Raw genomic sequence first — 7,286 nt, 5'->3', positions numbered from 1 at the left:
TAATGTGTTTAATTTACTGATTTTAGTCTTCGATTAAAAAATAAATACATATTACTTTTTTACCTATTATAACGATATCACAATATTTTAGTACAACGTACCTACTTATGTTATTATATAATATTATAGTTTCAAACAAAAATACAATCAATAGTTTTCACCATTACTAAAAAATAAATTCCAATGTTTGTGTTACAACTATAAGTGTAAGAGTGAACGTCCATTGGAAACCAGTTATCGCTAACGAAAAAAAAACTGATAACTAAAGCCATAAATGTTCTTTTTACAGCGTTTATAGTCAAAGTAGTAGGTGACAGCAATGCCGAAATAGCCCTACAGCTAGTATCTATGTATAAAATTACTTAACTGCGCAAAGAACTCGGTGGCGTCCTATTTTCAGGTCACGGCATTGATATGGCCCCGCGGCCAAAAACAAACTCTTCACAAAAAATTATTTATAATCAATGAAAATAGTGTGGTCTAGAAGATACAAACAACTTTTACCAAAAAATCCAAGATCATAATAGGTACATACAAGTAGTTTTAGGTATCACCTACACAATTGATCCAGAAAACACGAATACACACAATACAACATCACATTTATTATATATAATTATATCATATCACATAGGTACTTACATGGTATCTTGTAATAACAATTATAAGTATTGTATGAAGTTTATAATTCAGTTGTACCTTACCTGCAGGTATATAATATGCTTAGTTTTTTAGCTCTATCATTTGTAGGAGAAGACGATACCCTGAATCCACACCCCAGGTACTACACTCGGTAATGATATTATATTTTACTTTGAGCTATACTAATGCAAACATTTTTATTAATTTAGTAATAATTGTATAAGATGGCCACCATTAAGGTTATGACTTATCAAGGTGGTATAACCACAATTTAGAAAAAAAGCTGTACATTTATAACATGCAAAATATAATATTGAGTATGCTTGCTAACTTAACGACGAAGTCAAGGAAATTCACTTTTTTCATACAAAACAAAAACTTACCAGCTTTATATATATCATTTTAGTAATTTTAGAGTTATTATATAAATTATATTACCAATGGATATTCGTAATATTTGTACAGCATAGAATGTATATTTTAAATTTTAAAAAGGGGGGGGACATGCGTATAACCGCACTGCTGTACAGTAGGTGTCAAGTTTATTCGTCATTGAGTAATGAGTAAGTCACTATATAATATGTAATATATGACGTGATAAATTTGAATTTAATGATAAATCATTACACATGAAAAACGTTTCTCAGAGAATACCTCAGCCTATATTACTATTTAGTATTTACTAAGTATATTATTATTATAATATATTATGATAGGTATACTTATTTATTTTGCTAATATAGACGAAATTTGTCAAAATTTGAACTTCAAACGGTTATAAAAATATTATTTCGTGTTTTTTGAATACTAAAACGAATGTCTGGTTAAAATGTAAGTTACCTGCAGTTATTAATTTTTGATTTACAACAAAAAAACATAATTAATTTAGTCAAAAATAGCTCTTTCTTAATAATTGCCATTTTTCCTTAATTATTTTTTTCGTTTTTAAAATTGATTTAGATTTTATTTATTATTATTTATTTTAAAAACAGAGGATTTCCATTTTTAACCTCCCAAAAATCAAATTTTCCAACCAGAAACAACCTTCAAACTTTAAAATCAAAGCATTTTTGTTGCTCTAAAATGTGATGACAGACACAAATGATAAAAAAAAAATTCTATCAATGAAAAATCAATACATTCATCGTTTGGTTTAGAATATAAAATACACAACCTAAAGAGTATAAAATAATTTATTTAAATTAATTAAGCCAACCCCAGAAGTCTTCAAACTATAATAAAATAAATTTAAAAAACATTTTTTCGAATATTTAACGAATATTTAACGTATATTTAACTAGTTATTGGGGAAGCAGATTAACAATACTCACTCTGGTGGAAACTATTTGTACCTTCCGATTCGGGATGTATAGATATCGTTTTATATTAGTTATTTTACTTTTTATAATAAATTAATTTTGCTATCGAAACTTTATATGCTTTTATAGCTAACTGTATACGTTGGTAAGTACAATTTCTACTAATATTATTAAATACATTCAAATACACTTCACTTAAAGCAAAATATATGCGAAATGTTGGGAAAATACATACAATCTCACGACTCCACGTAGGGGGGAACCCGCCTAACCATCAGTATGATACGCGTCGACAGCGCTCTCAGTGGTAATCTGTCTTCCCAATAGTTAAGGTTATTGTTCGATAGGCATCAAGTAAACTATCTGATACTGATTACTGATAACAATATAAATTAAGTATAATATTTTAGTTTTCTTGTAGTATCTTAACATCTAATCCCAGAAACTCCTCGACCGATTCTTTTTTTTGTGTAAGTAATTGTCAGGACAAGGTTTTTTTGAAAGAAATTTTAGGAAAATTCTCCGGAAAAATAGAAAATCTGGAAGGCAAAAATACAACAGTGGTGCCATCTGTAAAATATATTTTTGTTTATTGTAAGGTTGCAATTGGTAATTCAGAAAACGACTTGCTTTATTTATTTTTTTTTTATTACTTAACTATAATATTTGACCTTCTCGCGCGTTTATAATATTGTTTGGAAAAAACAAATATCGATTTGTGGAAATTAAATTAAAATCAAAACTTTTCATTTCATTTCAAGCCCATTCAGTATTCACTAATAAATTCTAAGTTCCAAGTTTTTGATTCGATACATTAAAAAAAATTGTTTTAAAATAATATATATCCAATGTATACAAGTTGTTACAAATAATTTATTGAACTTTTTTTACAATTATATTATAACTAACTTTACATTAATATAATGAAATAGAAATAGTAATGAAGACTGTATCAATTTCAGGTGTACACTACCGATTAGTACGGCTGAGTAATGTTAAATTGTTATAACTTATAAAACATTTTTGCTCAAAAAAGACATTACTGCCTCAATGCCTCATAATTATAAATGTCCAGAAAACGCAAATCTTAAGCACCCTCAGTTTTGTTTTATTGAAATCGTGCCTATATTTACCATAAAAAGTTAAGGATTTTCGAATACTTTGTAATTCATCTGTCATAACATATTTTTCTTTATTTTAAGGTTGCTATTGGTTATAATCGAATATAGTTTTAGATCTGTATTTTTATTTGGTCAAAACCATAATATAATTTGGTGAAAATGGAATTCCTAACTCTCAGACCGTTGTCCCGGGAGGTGGGAACTTACACATGCACATCATAAACAACTAGTTAAGAGGATTCGATACCCTGATTTTCTGTTTTCGTCTAATACACACGCGATATAGGATTTTAGACTGGTTCTTTGCCAAACATACCAATTGATCTGATGAAGCGACGAGAATTCTAAAAACAGATTTGAATTTGTCGTCAAGTCTACTTGAAATTGACTTCCCCACGTTTTTGATTTTTTGATTTTAATTTCTCCAAAAATTAAAATACGACAATTTTTAAATACTCTTTTTTAATATGACATTTTTAGGAATTTGGGGGATAATATCAAACATGTGGGAAAGCCGATTTCAAATATACTTAACGACAAATTCAAATCTGTTTTCAGAACTCTTATCGCTTCAATAGATCAATTGGAATGTTTTGCAAAAAACACGTCTAAAATACTATGTCACACGTGTGTTAGACAAAAACAGAAAATCACGGTATCGAATCCTCTTAAGAAAACATTGGTAATTAAGTACGTACTACAAACGTACAACGCTGGGTCTGAAAATATACTCATCGCATAATCACAAGAGTGTCTCACGTGCAATGCCGGGCGGGATGGCTATAATACAATGTATAATTGAACGTGTCCTAACTGACTGATCAACGTGGAGCCTAACTAATGATAGCTTGTGGCTTGCAATTTTCACGGTACCTACCAACTACCAGTATATTTATTTCATAAGTCTAAGATATTTTTAGGCAAGATATTATAGACGGGAATGGGGAGGTGTATCATGGTGATATTCAAATATTTTACACTCGGTCGAAGCCGGGTAATTATGCAGTTAGTATACCTATTTATATATTATGTATTTAAACTGCTATTAGTACCTAATAAGGTAGGACGTATGTAAGTTGATTTAAATGTTGAGTAGTCCTTATGTCTTATTATAAGTAATATTATCGGCGTACAGACATACAGTAGAACGGTGTGAATAAGTTTGTTGTATAAACTGCTTGAAATTAATCTAAATATTTTCAAATTGACATTATTGGATAATGTGGTTTTTTTTTAACTACTCCAATTCTACATTCTGACCGATTAATCGCTTTTTCTTTAAGTCCCTTAAAGGTTTTGACTCTTGCATCACATTCAATTTGTCCTATATAGGATTTTCGTGGACGTCCAGCAGTTATCTTTCTTTCTATCTTATACGATATACCTACCCCTAATGTTATATTATGCAACTCTGGATGTCTCAGGGCATTTCCAACCATTTTCCAACGCCTTGCTGTAATTGCATCAATGAGTGTATTTAAACAGTGTGTATCAATATTACAAGTTATGTAATAATTATATCATAGTATATTAAAAATGTTAAATTACAACAACAAATAACAAAAATCATTTGAGGAGAAATAGTAATTTTACGCGTGAATAACCAGTGTCACTAAATTTTAAACTTCAATAGTTCAATCATTAACAAAACATGTATGTGACTAAAAAAAAGTTTTTTTTATTAAATACTAGTAGTAAAAACTCTACAGATATTCAATTTTGAATTACAACCATCATAAAACAAAACAAATTTGGTCAAAATCTGATTTTGCATAAAAATGCCCGTTTTCCCCGATAATTGTTCATAGTCAAAAAACTTGAAATTTAAATGCAAGGTCCCTAATAATTTATAAGCTTGTTTAAAGGTTTTTAATATTAATTCATAAGTAATTTAAAAACATTGAAAATGTACTAGCACACTTTTTTTATAATAAAATCAAATTTTCAAATAATTCTTTAAAGCTCATAAATTTATAAATTATCTTGTGGACAATGAATAATGAATACACATTTCAATCATACACTTAAAAATGTAATATAATATGGTTAGGTCCTCACAAATTATCATAACTATCGTATGGAATAATATGCTATAAATTACGAATGTACGATACGATCAGTTGAGTTAAAATATTTTAGCCTAAGTTGTACTATGTCCTACACATTTTTATTGATATTATATTATAATTTAACATATATTAATAGATTAATATTTAATTTTTTTTTATAAAATTTGTGTTAATTTTTTTTACATTCAAATGGCCATGTTTATTTCTCCATCTTGTATAATTAATGTTTAAATAAAAAATCAGACTTTTACTTTTTAAATATCATAATTCATTAAACGGTAGGCACCTATATACTTCATTTTTAATGCCCATAATTAAAAATATACAATTATAATTTGTAACCATGTACCTACCTATCTAGAGCAGAGCTCGGCAATACAAGACTAACCGTTACATCAATATTATAAGTACAATAAGTACTTATGGCTTGTCAATATTGTATTTTTTTTATGGTATTATAATATGTCCATAAAGTATAATATAGCTATAAATTCCAAAAATTAAAATTGTCAATATATGATTTAATTAATTGTTATGATGTAAAATTCTAAAATTATTAAAGCATAATCTTGGATAACTGGGCAAACAATTGTCTTTAACGTTAATAGTCTATAATGCCACTATAAACTATTAAGGAAGTACTTAAACTTACGATTATATAGTTTTAAATATATTATTAGAGTGGACATATTAATACATACAAATATACAATATACCTATATACCACTGATTTTATAAGTTATCTTTTAGTTACACATTTCAGTTGCATAATATCAAATGCAACAACATGGTCACGGCTTGAATTCGCATGTAAAATATACTAAAAACTGGATTGCACTAATAACTATAGCTATATATTTGTGCTTTCCGTGAATGAAATCGAGTGTCGTGGGCGTGGCTTTTAATCTACTTTTAAAAAGTTAGAACATATAGACTAACGGGTTATGTGTTTTGAATTTAGTGTAAGTGATCAACAAAGCAACGCATTTTGTTTTACTCGTTATCACCGTATATTATAAACGTTTTTAGCAATATAAATAGATTTAAGATTCAAAAAATTGCTTATAATTTAAGGTACTTATAATAGTAATTACTAATTAGTAGGTATTATAACACCACGTATACTGAATACGAATAGGTGAGTTTCATTATAATATAGTGATTAAATCTTCATATTTTAACCAATAATATCCACCATTGTATATGGTTTCTATGTATAATTTTTTATGAAATATGCATATTATTCGTGCATACATCGTATTATAGAATACACAATTGGTCAAACCGAATTTATTTAAATTATGCACCGAATTCGAAAAAAAATATTAAATTTGTAATTCAAAATGAGTTTTCTGATATAGACATGTGAAAATGTATTCGTATAGGCGTATAGCCGCAAAGGTATGGTTCAGCATTATATTTTATACTTTATAGCAACGAACAACCTGTTGTGTTTTACTTCAAGTCTTTGATAAAACTAAACATAGGTACAATATTGTATATTGTTTTTAAATGTATTTATTATTTAATTTTAAACCGAACTCAAAGCGCGAGGCATCGTATTTTAATTGCTATATACTGTACCTAAATCTATTAAAAATTATTAATAAATGTATCCACTTGTAATAGAAATAAGACTACTTAATGTATAAAAAGGTGGGTAAGTGGATGTCGCTCTGCTGTACAGTAGGTTAGAAGTGGGTCACTGTATAATGGATGGTATTAAATTTGAATTCAATGATATAATATCACTGTATAAGAAAAACGATTCTGAGCGGAGACGGTATATCAGTCTATGTATTAGACATATATATACTTATCTATGGTATTAAAAAAAAATTGACCTATAATAGGTACCTATAATAAATTCCATATTAATCATATCATAATATATATTAGGTACTTATAACGCGTTATACATCAACAAAAAACCGTGGTACTATCATACATATATAATAGTATACTTTAGAAGTTTCAAGTACCCACGAATAATATTATACAATCACAACAAAATAACTAAAATAGTTATCCTAGGTTTTTAATATGTCCAAATTTGTACTTAAAATGACTATAAAAATAAACTGTGTAAATTAATTTTTTAGATTTTTTGGTAACAGAATTAATTACTTACGTGG

The sequence above is a fragment of the Acyrthosiphon pisum genome, chromosome A2 (genome assembly GCF_005508785.2).
Source record: "Acyrthosiphon pisum isolate AL4f chromosome A2, pea_aphid_22Mar2018_4r6ur, whole genome shotgun sequence".
Classification (NCBI taxonomy): domain Eukaryota; kingdom Metazoa; phylum Arthropoda; class Insecta; order Hemiptera; family Aphididae; genus Acyrthosiphon; species Acyrthosiphon pisum.
Note: the sequence above shows the minus strand (reverse complement) of the source record.